Raw genomic sequence first — 14,579 nt, 5'->3', positions numbered from 1 at the left:
TTCACTTTGACAATTAAAATATCATTTTGACATTTTTTTAAGTTTAAGTGGATAGTGAAAATTTCACTTTGACAACTAAAATATCAATGTTGACTAGATTTTACGTTTTAGTTTATTATAATGAAACCTATTTCTTTCCTTTTCATTTTTATTATTTTTATTATTTTAAGAATTTTCTTTCTTTTTTCAAAACATTACTGATAGGGAATATTCTTTACAAAATAATGGTGATATTATTTTTTTTTATTATAGGTGATATATGTAATTGTTTTGTTATTTTCTCCCAAACTATGTGAAGTAAAATCTTAGTGCCGATCAAATTTTCTCAGTAAATCATACATTTTACTTCGAAAAAACACAAAGCGCCTTTAAATTAGTACACATTAAGAATTTTTTATTTAATATTTTTCAATAATTTGGAATGAGAAATTGATATGAAAAAATGATAATAAAATATCAAAAAGAATTTCCAAAATGTGACATTTAAATATCATCCTGATAATAAAAATGTTGTTTCAACATTTTAAATATCATAAAACACATTTTATAGAGCATTTTTGGCTGATATTTAAAAAATGTTAATTTGATAATTAAAAAATGTTAAATTGATATTGGTTTTTTTTTTCGGTGTAAAAACTCAACCCACTCACTTCCCGAACTCGGCTCGCCCGTAATTTATTTTTCCTTTAATTTTCATCATGTTCACCTCCTTTTCCAATGGGTTTCATCCTACTATGATTTTTTTTGGTTTCAAAAATTATCGACCCTGGTCTAATTCATAATTTTGGGTTTTCGGGATTCTGGGTGTTCAGGATTTTGAGTTTATTGGATTTTTGGGATTTGAATTTTCTAAATTTTGAGTTTTCTTGATTTACGGGATTCCGGTTTTCGGGATTTTGACCCCAAGCCTTCAATCAATTTTTACTTTTAGCTTTTTTACAGTTCACAGTGAGTTTTTTCCATAACATATAAGTAGAGCGACAGATCTTCTTAGGAAACTTTTTCGTGAATTGTTGGTCCTAAAACAGTTAAAAAGTAGCCCGCTTAGATCAGGGATTCAAAAACCAAGCCAGGTAGATTACAATAGATTCTAGAATAAGAATATTATCATATAGTACCAACATAAGGGTTTCCATTGAACACGACCGACTCAGTTGGTATTGCCATGTTCAAAGGAGAGATCCTGAGAACCCCGTCAAAAAAGCAATATCATACAACGTTCCAACACGAAATAATAAGAAAGGTAGGCCTAAAAACTCCTGGTACAAGCAAATGCAAAAACACCAGCATTCAGTTGGCCTCAGAAACGGAACAATACAAAACCGGGAGGCTTGCCGCCGATTTCTGAGGTCAACCCGGCGAACCCCACAGGCGGATCACTAGTGTGAAGCAGTAACGTGGGAAGGTTATGATCCCCTCGACATCGAGATTATAACAGCGCCGAGAAAAAGGAAGAAGAAGAATAAGATAAGGGTTTCCATTAGCAAAGAACAGACTTTTCTTTCGAGTTTCTCCAAGCAGATTTCTCTCCGGTTTGCGTACTGGGGACATAATTATGTGAAATATCTTGTTATTTGTACAAGAAACTTGAATTAAACGTTGTAAATAAAATTAATGAGTAAAGAAGTGAATAATTAAATACAAATACTTCAAAATAAGGCTGTTTCTTAAACTGGAGATCGGAATGTTCAAACCCAAGTTTTATTGTTTACTTTTTGGGAAGAATCCTGGAACCCCCCAAAGCTTACTTCAGCATTCGTAAACAAGCCTCACAATAACACACTTTGTTAAAAACTTGAGACTTATTTAAAAAGACCGCAAGCAATTTTTTTTTTACTTCGAGAGCTTTCTCGATGACTCCGGTGATTCTATAAGAACTAGGTCTATTGGCAAGTGCTTTCTTCTATTTCTGGCTGAAGATACAACAATAATATTCTGTTTAATTGAAATGACAAAAAAAAGAACGATAGATGAAACGAAAAAAAGTAGTAGGTAGATACAAGGACCCAGTTTATTGACCCTCTATTAAATTTAAAGTCGCCATTAAAAATGAGAAATTTGTCATACAAATTTTGTTATGTCCCCTATTAAATGGCAACTTTTAATATAATAGAGTGTGAATAAATTGGGCCTAAGACATATATTTTTTAAAAACCAGATGTTTGTTCTTATCTTTTTTAATGTAAATCAAGTAAATTGGATGAAGTTTTTTTTTCAAAAAAAATTGATTATAAAATTTTACTATTTTTTGTTTTCAATTTTGTTCGATAGGTGAAATATAAATTTAACTCTCAAAAATTATTTCAATTTCATCGAAATCTGTCTTGTCATTTGGGAGAAAGTCAGTACAACTAAGTACAACAATCCCTTGTCACAAAGATACAAAATGAAGATAAGAGGAAGAGACGAGGTGGCCGAGTGGTTAAGGCGTTGGACTGCTAATCCAATGTGCTCTGCACGCGTGGGTTCGAATCCCATCCTCGTCGTATTTTTTTTTATTTCAATAATAAAAACGTAAATATATAAGTTAAAGACAGACTGCTTAATTAATGGAATTTCCTCGAAACATGGGATAATCAATGAAAAAAAAAAATGTCCTGCATCGAGGTTGAACCAGCGATCACTTTCTTCTCGTGCTAAGCTTTTACCACTGAGCCACCGTTTGACTTATTTTTGGCTAGCGAAGAGTGCCCAATTAAACACATTGAAGTTAAGACTCATGCAATTCGTGGTTGAATCAGATCCTAAAGTTTTTTAGCAGAACGAAAACTTAAATCGAACCTTAAAGTTTGCATAAACGTTTTGTTTCAAATTCGAAATCAATTTTAAACACCATAATTTTAACTATACTTCCTATATATTCCAAAACCCAGACTGCAAAAGAACTTTAAAACATCTTTAAATCAATAAGCACCAAAATGTACTATATACACAGCACGAAGATAGGCTTCAAAACTGATGCGGTTAACAAATCGGATTGCATTTGATTTTATTCACAGTATATTCTTCAATTGAGTGTAGATATAGACGACAATATAAGAAGGAATACTTTGTTTAAAGCCTCTTACCATTTGCAAGCGATTGAATCAAACATCACCAAAATCGGCTTTATTGACAAGCTCCCATCACAGCCCTAAAGCTATTATATACGAAGAATTTTCCATATATACAAATATTCCATTAATGTCATGGATAATAAAGAGACAACAAGAGAGATATGACATCGTCTATATCTCTGGTAAAACATACATATATAAACCGATATGGGTAATATCCTTCCTATCATCGATATTCAAAAACTCTCTCATACATTTTGATGGTATATACGAGTATATTGAAACTATATGAAACGAAATAATTGAGAACTTCAATCACACACATATCCTCTATGCCAAAATGTCAGGCATTGTAGCCCATCAAAAAAAAAAAAAAAAAAACAACAAGTAGAATGGATTTTAGACAAATTTCCTTGGCTTGTGGCACATCGAGAATCGAGACGGAACAAAAGATATAACTTGATACCTCCGGCAATCGACATTGCTGTTGCATTCATCCGTAATATAAAAGAATTGATCGAGGAGCCAAGTTACCTTTACTCCATAAATTACATTTTCGAAATCGAATTTGCTCCTATATAGAGTAGGTATATCGAGTTGTATCTATATGTACTTAGTAGCTGAGTGTACCGAAATATAGTAGCAGCCGCAGCACGCATGCTACAATGATGTTAAAGCTGATGGAATCCACCGAACCGACCGACCTAACCAAAGGACGATGTAGACGACAAAAGTTGAAGGGTTGATAGTTGATATCTAAAGCTACAACCAGAGTTACCCTCATGACAATGTTCAGTTACTTCCATAAGGCTTCTTTAACTCCCAGCAGGAGTAAAGTTCTTATAGGAGTGAATATTTTCCCCACAAAACTCCTATAAGTATACTATTTTTTTTTTTTTTAATTATAAAATGATCATGTAAACATGGTTTAGAAAGCTTATTGGAGTAAATGTAACCCTGAACTCTAAACTGTAATGCTTTTTTTACCTCCCAACAGGAGTGAAGTTCTTATTGGAGTGAATATTTTTTCCACAAAACTCCTATAAGTATACTATTTTTTATTTTTTTTAATTATAAAATGATCATGTAAACATGGTTTAGAAAGCTTATTGGAGTAAATGTAACCCTGACTCTAAACTGTAATGCTTTTTTTACCTCGCAACAGGAGTGAAGTTCTTATAGGAGTGAATATTTTCTCCACAAAACTCCTATAAGTATACTATTTTTTTTTTTTTTTTTAAATTATAAAATGATCATGTAAACATGGTTTAGAAAGCTTATTGGAGTAAATGTAACCCTGACTCTAAACTGTAATGCTTTTTTTTACCTCGCAACATGAGTGAAGTTCTTATAGGAGTGAATATTTTCTCCACAAAACTCCTATAAGTATACTATTTTTTTTTTTTTTTATTATAAAATGATCATGTAAACATGGCTTAGAAAGCTTATTATAGTAAATGTAACCCTGACTCAAACTGTAATGCTTTTTTTACCTCCCAACAGGAGTGAAGTTCTTATAGGAGTGAATATTTTCTCCACAAAACTCCTATAAGTATACTATTTTTTTTTTTTTTTTTTTAAATTATAAAATGATCATGTAAACATGGCTTAGAAAGCTTATTGGAGTAAATGTAACCCTGACTCAAACTGTAATGCTTTTTTTACCTCCCAACAGGAGTGAAGTTCTTATAGGAGTGAATATTTTCTCCACAAAACTCCTATAAGTATACTATTTTTTTTTTTTTTTTAATTATAAAATGATCATGTAAACATGGCTTAGAAAGCTTATTGGAGTAAATGTAACCCTGACTCAAACTGTAATGCTTTTTTTACCTCGCAACAGGAGTGAAGTTCTTATAGGAGTGAATATTTTCTCCACAAACCTCCTATAAGTAAACTATTTTTTTTATTTTTTTATTATAAAATGATCATGTAAACATGGTTTAGAAAGCTTATTGGAGTAAATTTAACCCTGATTCCAACACCGTGGTGCCCTTATAGGAGTGGAAGAAGTTTTAATTTAGGAATATTGCCTTCAAAATGCTCCTATAAGCATACTTTATTTTTTAAATGTTACAAAATGCTCATATAAACTTGGTTTAGAAATCTTACAGGAGTAAATGAAATTTAACAGTCTTAAATCTGTGTTCTTTGCATTAAAAATTTGTGTTTAAAAATGTTTTTGTATCTTACAAAAAAAAATTCAATGGCAACCCAGACTCCAACACCATGTGATGCAATGAAATTCCAAATCGATAGATTGAAGGAAATTGAATTCCAGTCGTAAAAGACGTCCAAGTGAACGAGTCAGTCGGAATCATTGTTTGGGATAAAATTTTTTGGGGGTTTAATTCTGGGAAAGATATCTTTTGGCATGAAGAGCGAGAGAGATGAAAAGTCCAATATATGACGTTGCGGATTAAGGTGTACGTATGTACGTCTCTCTGTGGTGCCTGATACGGTACCAAATGTGAAAGTGAAATTCCTTTCGATTTGGTTTCAAATTTCAATTTCAAGATTTCAAAAATGGAAATTGAAATGTAGCTGGATTTCAAAAAAAAAAAAAAAAAGAAAAATTACGAATTAAGAAAGAGATTGAAAAATGAAAACCTTAAAAAAACATTTAAAGTAAATGGAAAACCCAAAAGAGTTCAAAATAGAAAGAAATTCAGACCAAGATTCATGTGAAAATTCTACTCAATAATAAAGTAGAACAAATAAGGAAATCCTATAAGATTTTTTGGAATAAGAATAAATCTCTTTTATTATATTTCCAAAAATTTGATTTTTTTTTCAAAATATGGAGTAAAAAACAAAGTTCGACGAGGATGGGATTCGAACCCACGCGTGCAGAGCACATTGGATTAGCAGTCCAACGCCTTAACCACTCGGCCACCTCGTCATGTATCGTTAATTATAAAGGGTTTAATATGGGGTTTTCTTAAACTTTTATAGTGCGATGTTTTTAATATCACATATCCTCACAAACGGACTCGAGTAGTTATGCTGAAAATCAATCACAAGGTTATATCCATGAGTACAAAAGGTGCATATAATAAGATGCATTTTTCTTTGGATAAAATAGACAATGTATGAATCTTACTATCAATTTGTTCAATTGCACTCTACGCTAACCAAGATTATATCAAACAGTGGCTCAGTGGTAAGTGTCTTGCTTGTGAAGCGGGAAGTCGTTGGTTCAATCCCAACGGGGAAGAATATTTTTTCAGATATCTTTTATTTTTTTTTTTTTTAGAAAATTCTAATTTGGATTCAGAGTAAAACGATTTATTCATAGTTCAGTAAGAATAGTAGACGAAAAATCGTAGTAGATTGTACAAAAAGTATGTACCTACCAAGAAAATATTCTCATCTTGAATAATTGTTAGGTTGTGTTCATTTGATTTCATAGTCTTGGTTTATAATTTCTCAATACTATCAGAGTTTAATAATTTATTGTTTTGAAGGATGTAACATGTAACATCAATGACTTCAAAATGCGTTTTTATCTCGAAAACTTGACAGAACGAATTTTTTCCTTTTAAAACTTTAATTTTTGAAACAGAGGGTTATTTTGTTCGAACTTTGTGGTTTTAGAATCCCCAAATAGTACTCTTTAAAATAAAACAATAAAATTCTCCTTAGCAATTTTTGTAGATATTTTCGATTTTCGTGTCTAATTTTACTGGACTAATTAGATAATTAGTTGCATTTTTTTTCCTAATTAGTCCAGTAAAATTAGACACGAAAATCGAAAATATCTACAAAAATTGCTAAGGAGAATTTTATTGTTTTATTTTAAAGAGTACTATTTGGTGATTCTAAAACCACAAAGTTCGAACAAAATAATCCTATGCGTCGTCGCCCGCTTTTTTGAAAAAAGCTGAAAAAATAACACATAATAAATTGATTTTCTCGGCCGTTATCTGTCGTAGAGCAATAATTTGTAACTTTTAAAGGAAATAACATTTCCTAGAGTGTTTGTTATGACAAAATTTTTGATAGCTCTTATTAATAAAAAGTTATTTTAATAGACGTTATTTTGTTCTAAATTTGTGGTTTTAGAATCCCCAAGAGCAGAGGCGTACGTTGAGTTGTCGGGGCCCCGGGAAAAGGCTAAATTTTGGGGCCCCTTTCATATAGAAAATAAGAACAAATAAAAAGTTACGTATACGCCCACTTATTTTTTTTGGGGCCCCTGATATATCTATCATTTGTTGGTCGCTAAGATTATGCAAGTTATATTTTTTGGGGCCCCAAGATAATATGTAATTTTTCTTTCAAAAAGCAATTTATTTTTTTGGGACCCCTTAGTTATATATGTATATATATATATATTTTTTTAGATGAAATATTATGTGGCTGGCTACCAATTCATTGAAAAATATAATTTGTCCCTCTTGTGTCCGAAGTGATTCATTGTCTCCTTACGGGGCCCTGGCGTGTTGGGGGCCCCGGGGAACCGCCCCACTTGCCCCAATGGTGTGTACGCCCCTGCCAAAGAGGTAGGTACTCTTTAAAATAAAACAGTAAAATTCTCCTTAGCAATTTTTTTTTAGATATATATTTTACTAATTTAGCTGGACTAAAAACAAAGGCAATAATTGATACAAATATCGATACAAATGGAAATATTTTTCTTTTTTTCTTATATTTGCACAATGATATGTACCTATATAGCGTAAGGGGTACAATGGTTGGCACCCCCGATTTTTGTACCAATTATTGGCACCCTTTATGCAATAAAGCATTTCACAAAAACTACTATGCCCAGGAAAAAAATAATGTTTTTTTTTCATAAAATGTATTAATTCTCTACAATTCTGCATTTTTATTTAGGTCTATTTCATTCTCAGTTTCTTTTAATAAGTAAAAAAGTAAAGGCGTTCTAATTTCATGAAAAAAGTGCAAAAAAAAACAGTGTTCCCTCTAAGGAGAAATAAACTGAATATTGGTAACTGTCCGTTTTTAACTATTTTTTGAGTTTTTGGATGAAGATTTATTTTTTTAGCTTAACAATATAATAAATTAAATATTTGTAATTGTTTTTTATATAAAAAATATGTTCAAATTAATTAAAAAGTGGTGTCAATAATTGGTCACATATAAAGTAGTGGTTTTATTATTGGCAGGGGGGTGCCAATAATGCGTACTTTGTGACATCAATCGTTGGCACTGCCAATAATTGTACCTGTAAGACTGCCAATAATTACACCGTGTATCCGTTATAAGTTTATGTTTGAAAAATGGGGAAAAAAGATCTCAAAAGGATTGATAGATTTGCCAAAAACTCGTTACAGACGATTTGTACGTGATTTGCAAGACCCGTTTTTATTTTATTTTATTTTATTTTATTTTATTTTATTTTATTTTATTTTATTTTATTTTATTTTATTTTATTTTATTTTATTTTATTTTATTTTATTTTATTTTATTTTATTTTATTTTATTTTATTTTATTTTATTTTATTTTATTTTATTTTATTTTATTTTATTTTATTTTATTTTATTTTATTTTATTTTAATATATCGTTCTTAAGGGATATCTCCTATATAAAGTTTTCGAGATATTGCAATTTTCTCTAAAACGGCTCCAACGATTTCGATTAAATTTGGCGAACGAAATGTTCTAAAAAAATTCTAACAAAAAAGCGTGTTTAGTTTTGCTCAAAAAAATTGTACAGCAGAAATATGACGTTTCTCTTTTTTGCGAAAATGATATAATTTTTAGTTAAATTTAAACTTAAAAAAAGATTTAATTTCAAAAAATTATCTAAGATAAAAGTATGTAATTTGAAATGCAAGAGCCAGTAGATTTTATTTACTTTTTTTTTTAATTATGTACGTTAAATGAAGATTTTTTGTTATATTAAACTGTTTTTAACTAAACTTTGATAAAAACTATCATGAAAAACACTTGTATACTGAGGGTGCCAATAATTGTACCCTCGGGTGCCAACAATTGTACCTGGGTGCCAATGATTGTACCTTTTGAGTAGCTTTTCCTATTTTAATATTTTAAAAATAGTCTTTGTTTTTTTTTAACATTTTTTTCTAATAACTTTCAAGTCAGAAATTCTTTAATTCTTTGACATATAAAACATATTCTTTACTCTTTAAATGCGAGAGTAATTCGCATGCTTAGGGGTGCCAACCATTGTACCCGTTACGCTACTTTGTAGGTACATTAAAAAAAAAAAAAAAATATTTTTGTTTATTTGAATTTTTTTCAATTTTATCAAACACTATCTACAATAAAGTTCAATGAAAATCAATCAACTCTCAAAGAAGAAGATTACATTTCATTGACTAATTTAAATGCTAAATTAACTGAAAGTGTGGCTGGCAAAACAATTAGTCAGACATTTATTGATATGAGAAATGAAGTGACATTTGATGATAATGCATAAATAAAAAGTAGTAAATGTTTTTATTAGATAAATCGTAAAGTAAGGACTATATAACAAAAATACGAAGTTTATACTTGCCATTTTTCTGGTATATGTCTTATATATTATTATATACATAAAGTGAAGAGCATTTTAAAATGAAAGCGCTAGATTAAAAACAGAAAATAAATTTAAAAGGAAAAATTGGAAGAATTAAGATATTTAAATAAAATTTTTAATAAAAATGAGTTAATTTTAACATTTTAATAGTATATTTTAAAAATTTAACTTTAATTTTAATAAATTAAGTAAGAAATATGTAATAAATATATACATTAGGGTGGTCCAATTTGTTGGTTTTTACATTTCCGTTGTACCCCACTCAAAAATTGGTTGCATATGTGTTTTGTATTACACACGTGAAATTTCAGCTTTTTAGGTGAAGTGTAAGTGGGCGCTCAGCAGGCTCAAAATTTTTGCTCAGATGCTGGTATAGCTGGGTCCTCATTCCTAGTAATTAACTCTTGTTTTGATTTATCAAGTGAATTAAGTTATGATGTGGCAAAGTTTTTCATAAAAAACCAATAGTTAAGTGATATTTTCACAGATAATAATTTTTGTTCATTTAAATTCATCTGTAAGAATTTTTTGCTTTAAGTTATCAAAACAGAATTAATCAGTGAAATACGAGCTAATGACTCAAAGCCAAAGAAACATGAAAATCATTTACTTTGTTGTCGGGAACATGCTTGCTTATCATGTTTAATCCAAATTCCAACCTCAAGCCAAGTCCTAATACGATATAATCAGATATTAGGGGTAAGGTAAGGGTAACAAAGTCTAATATTCCAAAGCTGATGAGCGCCCTCTTCCTTTTAGTTTTGAGGGCTAAAACTTTCAGCATATGTTGGTATTGATATATCTGTAGCAAAATAATGGGTGGGGAACTAATGAATTATATGGTTTATTTTTTTGCCTTATAACGTGGACCACACTAATTTACATATAAACCTCTATACACAGGGTGTCTCAAAGTCAACGTGGAAACGAAAACGAAAGATAGGGTAGGTGGTGACAATTATCAAAAAAAAAAAAAAAAATATACAGGGTGTCCCACAGTCACCGCCCCAAACGAAAACCATGGATTCCTGAGGTCATTTTAAGTCGAAAAACTTAAGAGGTAATTTTCTCGTTTTCGTCCCGTTTTCGAGTTACCACGGTTTTTATGATTTTTGTTCTCTTTTCCCTTATCTAGCTTTATCTTTGCCAAACTACGTTTGATTTGAAAATTTTTTTTTACAACCAATCAAGAATTTATTACAGTTTTAGTTTGTCTCAAAACTTTTTTTTCTGCGGACAACCGTTTCTCCACAATTTGGCATCAAACACAATTTTCTTCGTTTTTTAAGTTGTTTTTTACACTTTCATATCATTTAAGTCAAAAAAACACGTTAATGAGTATTAATTTTTTGTGCTTTTTATTAAAGCCCAGTTTATTTTCATAAAAAAAATAAGTTTTATTTCATAAAAAAGGCTACTGAAAGTAATTAAAAAAAAATAAACAAACTGAGTGAATTAAAAAAAAAATAATTTTTAAATAAAAAATTAATTTAAATGAATTAAAAACTTTTTCTGAGCTATTGTGGTTAAGAAAAAAACAAATAAATAAAGCTCAGAAAAAGTTTTAATTCATTTAAATAAATTTTGTATTTAAAAATTATTTTTTTTTTTTAATTCACTCAGTTTGTTTATTTTTTTTAATTAATTTCAGTTGCCTTTTTTATGAAATAAAACTTATTTTTTTTATGAAAATAAACTGGGCTTTAATAAAAAGCACAAAAAATTAATACTCATTAACGTGTTTTTTTGACTTAAATGATATGAAAGTGTAAAAAACAACTTAAAAAACGAAGAAAATTGTGTTTGATGCAAAATTGTGGAGAAACGGTTGTCCGCAGAAAAAAAAGTTTTGAGACAAACTAAAACTGTAATAAATTCTTGATTGGTTGTAAAAAAAATTTTTCAAATCAAAGGTAGTTTGGCAAAGATAAAGCCAGATAAGGGAAAAGAGAACAAAAATCATAAAAACCGTGGTAACTCGAAAACGGGACGAAAACGAGAAAATTACCTCTTAAGTTTTTCGACTTAAAATGACCTCAGGAATCCATGGTTTTCGTTTGGGGCGGTGACTGTGGGACACCCTGTATAATTTTAAAAATTCGTAGCATAAAATGATCACTCTGTTTCGAGCTTTTATGTACAAATCTTAAGTTTTCTCAATTTTTAATTTTGCTATCAAACTTTGAATAACCCTCCTCTCCTACCAATTGCTTTAAAAAATTTAAACTTCCTGCATCAGTTTTAAAGAAAATATCACTTTTTTGCACAACCCTAATACAATGGACTGTACTGCCCATAATCTCGTAAAGGCCCTAACTACAAAATTTTCGATTTTGATTTTTTTTGCATTTTTGGCGTTAGGGCATTGTCTCTGAGATATCCACTAGGGTGGACCAAAAAAATTATATTTCATTATTTTGATTTGCTCTACCGAAAACTTGTTTTCTCGACACAAAATAATGCTACCCTAATTTTTTCAGAATTTTTCGATGATGTTTAGGGGTTGCGCGCACCCCTTTTATAAAAAAAATAAGCTCTTTTAGTTTTTAATTTTTTTAAAGCTTAAATAATTTTTTAATCGAAAAGCTGTTTGAGGGAAAAGTATTGAGTATCAATAGATCTACTTACATCAATTTTTCTTTTTTCAAAAAAAAATATTTTTGACTGATTCCCAGGCGTTAGAAGTCGAAATTACTGGCAAATGCTGGGAAAAAAGCCTAAAAACTATGTTTTACTGTTGTTTATAACGGTTAAAATTATTTTTATCGTATTCCTCATCAAATTTACTTTAAAAACCGTGCTTTTATATTGCTAAATTCTTCTTAGATTGATAAAAGAAAAATAATTTTTAAAAAAGATCGTACCAAAACAAGTGAAGGAAAAATGGGGGAGGGTACTATATCTTGCGCGACGAGATTTGATAACAGTATTTTGTAGAGGAGTTAAATACGATCATTTTTCATTATGGGAGGGGTGGTCTATCTGGCTCCGTTTAGGCGGGAATGGCAATTTTCTAAAAAATTACTTAAAATGATAAAAAATATATTAAAATACAATGGCAACACTTACAGTTATGAATGATAGCTTTTTCAAAAGCTGGAACTGTACACTTTATTCTAATTTTGAAGTAAAGTTATTTCAATAAATTTTTTTTGAAATAATCGATTAAAAAGTAAAAAATTGGGAAAAAAAAGGTTAAAAAACACGTTAAATACTGTTTTTTGTCAATTGTGGATTACAATACAAAAAATGGCTGATAAAATAAAGTGTCACAATTGATTCCTTATCAAATACTAAAGTCCATATGTTTTATTGCTTTCTAGTTTTTGAGAAAATTGAAAAATAAAACAAATTCTTTTTATCAGATCATAATTTTTATGGCTGTTTTTAATATTTTTGCCACCATCAAAAAACATATCCGATATTCAATATTATAAGGCGCTGCATTAACAACAACATCATTAAAAAATATGGATAGTTATCAAAATAAAATTTCGTGGAACCAGAAGGACGATCTCGAGTAGGTCTGATAAAAAAGAAGTTTTTTTTATTTTTCAACTTTATCAAAAACTAGAAAGTATTAAAACTTATGGACTTCAGTATTTGATAAGGAATCAATTGTGACACTTTATTTTATCAGCCATTTTTTGTATTGTAATCCACAATTGACAAAAAACAGTATTTAACGTGTTTTTTAACCTTTTTTTTCCCAATTTTTTACTTTTTAATCGATTATTTCAAAAAAAATTTATTGAAATAACTTTACTTCAAAATTAGAATAAAGTGTACAGTTCCAGCTTTTGAAAAAGCTATCATTCATAACTGTAAGTGTTGCCATTGTATTTTAATATATTTTTTATCATTTTAAGTAATTTTTTAGAAAATTGCCATTCCCGCCTAAACGGAGCCAGATAGACCATCCCTCCCATAATGAAAAATGATCGTATTTAACTCCTCTACAAAATACTGTTATCAAATCTCGTTGCGCAAGATATAGTACCCTCCCCCATTTTTCCTTCACTTGTTTTGGTACGATCTTTTTTAAAAATTATTTTTCTTTTATCAATCTAAGAAGAATTTAGCAATATAAAAGCACGGTTTTTAAAGTAAATTTGATGAGGAATACGATAAAAATAATTTTAACCGTTATAAACAACAGTAAAACATAGTTTTTAGGCTTTTTTCCCAGCATTTGCCAGTAATTTCGACTTCTAACGCCTGGGAATCAGTCAAAAATATTTTTTTTTGAAAAAAGAAAAATTGATGTAAGTAGATCTATTGATACTCAATACTTTTCCCTCAAACAGCTTTTCGATTAAAAAATTATTTAAGCTTTAAAAAAATTAAAAACTAAAAGAGCTTATTTTTTTTATAAAAGGGGTGCGCGCAACCCCTAAACATCATCGAAAAATTCTGGAAAAATTAGGGTAGCATTATTTTGTGTCGAGAAAACAAGTTATCGGTAGAGCAAATCAAAATAATGAAAAAATGATTTTTTTGGTCCACTCTAATATCCACATTTATTTTTTTAGCCTAGGTCTTCAAATACGTCGGAAAATTCAAAGTGCACTTTTGATTTTTTTCATTTTTATATGGAAATTGCGATATAAGATTTACTGTTTCCCTCTATAACTCAGAAGTAAGAAAAGTGTAGTTAGGGCCTTTACGAGATTATGGGCAGTGTAGATAGTATAAAAAAAATATTTTTTTCAAAACTGAGTTTGTATTTTTTGCAGTAGTAAAGTGCTGATTTTTTGAAAGATAAAATAAGCTTAATATGAGTATACTCCAAAAGTAATAGTTTGAGGGTTCCTTTTTACCATAGGCTTATGAATAAATAGTGGGAAAACATATCCTTGTTTTGAAACTTATCTTAAACAACAAAATTAAATATTGTATTCTTAGCCTTTAAAAACTAAACCAAAAAAGATTTTAAATGGTGTATGTTTTTCCAAATATGTATCATAGAATGTATGTATTGTGGTAAACTTTTGAATCACTTTTTTCTTTATTA

The 14,579-nt window shown here is 29.5% G+C and overlaps 2 non-coding genes across 2 annotated transcripts; one reads left to right on the top strand and one right to left on the bottom strand.

Annotated features, from left to right (window-relative positions):
* Window positions 1–2,404: 2,404 nt before the first annotated feature.
* Trnas-gcu (transfer RNA serine (anticodon GCU)) lies at window positions 2,405–2,486 on the top strand. The gene has a single exon. It is a non-coding gene; the product is annotated as a tRNA-Ser (tRNA).
* Window positions 2,487–5,876: 3,390 nt separating this feature from the next.
* On the bottom strand, window positions 5,877–5,958 carry Trnas-gcu (transfer RNA serine (anticodon GCU)). The gene has a single exon. It is a non-coding gene; the product is annotated as a tRNA-Ser (tRNA).
* Between the last annotated feature and the right edge of the window lie 8,621 nt (window positions 5,959–14,579).

This window comes from Episyrphus balteatus, chromosome 3 (genome assembly GCF_945859705.1).
Source record: "Episyrphus balteatus chromosome 3, idEpiBalt1.1, whole genome shotgun sequence".
NCBI lineage: Eukaryota > Metazoa > Arthropoda > Insecta > Diptera > Syrphidae > Episyrphus > Episyrphus balteatus.
The sequence above is the reverse complement of the archived record's forward strand: the minus strand, read 5'-3'. Positions and strand labels throughout refer to the sequence as shown.